Below are 1,468 nucleotides of genomic sequence, written 5' to 3' on the forward strand. Positions count from 1 at the left end.
ATTCAACATCAAACAACTCTATGTTAAAGGACTTCGAACCGCAGAAAAGAATTTGGAAAACCAGAAATTATTAGGATTAGGGAGAGATGTGGGTAAAAAATAGGAATAGATTGGTGTGGGGAGGCACAGGGAGAGTTAACTATGTCCTAATCACAATGCAGGAAATGGGTTGGGTAGGATGCAAATAGAGAGAGAGAGAAAAAGAAGAGACGGAAAGGGGAATGAAGAGAGACCAGAAAAAAAATAGAAATGTAAAAATTAGTGTTATTATAGAGGTTAAAAGACCGTCTATTTAGAGAGGAATGTGAATATGTTCAGAGAAGGGGAGGGACATAGAGGAGATGTGAAAAACTTTAAGGATGGGAAAGGGAGAAGAAAAGATCAGAAGTTCAGTAGAGCTAGACAAAAAACAAAAAGATAATTAAGAAAGAAAGAAAAAGAGAAAGAAGTCAAGAAAAGAAAGGAAAACGCTCATTCACATATTCCTAAAATAAAAGTTATAAGATGAGAAAAAAAAGTTACTGGAAAACAATTATTTTTTCAGAAGAGGCAAAAATTAAAGATTAATAAAAATTTTAGAAGGGAAAAAATATGTATATAAGGTAACAAAAAACAAAAAACAAGCAAAAAAAAGAAAAGAAGAAGAAAAGAAAAAAAAAAGAAAAAAAGAAAAAAAAGTCTTTTGATTTTTTTTCGGGGGGGGGGGGAGGAGTGGGAAGAATCCTGTATCTCCCTTTTGTCTGTAACCAGTCTCTTGTTGGAGTCTCTGGTCAGCTTGAGGTCCTGTGGCTTGATTGGTTTCTTAAGTCGGTTGGTTGGAAGAGGCAGAATAATGCTCTGCTTTACCCAAGATTTTGAGATCCCCCTCCCAGGTTAGTTTTCTGGGAGGGTGATCTGCTTTGAGAATCACAAAAGAGGGGGATGTGGTGATGAAGCTAGGTTCTGGGTAGAGTTGAGGCCTTTCAACAAACAGTAGCTTTTCCCTGGGGCTATTTTGTGATAAAGCTCACAGCGCCCAGCCTGGAGCCATTCTCAGGGTTTCTGTTTTTCAATTGATTGTGGTGGCTGCTAGAGGGAGGGGCAGCCTCTGGCTCTGGTTACCCAGTGAGGCAAGGCACTCCAATGGCTGGCGCCTGAGCTGGGTGACTTTTCCCTGGATGGAGCTGAGTCTGGCAGGTCACTTCGCCGTTAAGTTCTTGTGACCTGCTAAATGACTCGTTTTATTCCAAGGCCTGAGCTGGAGCTAGCAGCTCCTCCGAGCTTTGTCGGTATCCAAGATGGAGATCACCGGTGCTGGGGGGGGAGGGGTGGCCTTCCCTCCTCTGCTCCCTGAGGAGTGAGGACGTCGGGCTTGTACTCACGCCGAGTCTTGGACCCTGGGTCGTCTCTGGTCTGCAAACAGCAGGATGAAGATGTCCGCTCCTTGTCGGTTCTTGTTGGTGTTGAGTAGAATCCGCTCGTCCGCTGC

Source organism: Dipodomys merriami, unplaced genomic scaffold (genome assembly GCF_024711535.1).
Source record: "Dipodomys merriami isolate MVZ:Mamm:240054 unplaced genomic scaffold, mDipMer1.0.p SCAF_936, whole genome shotgun sequence".
Lineage (NCBI taxonomy): Eukaryota > Metazoa > Chordata > Mammalia > Rodentia > Heteromyidae > Dipodomys > Dipodomys merriami.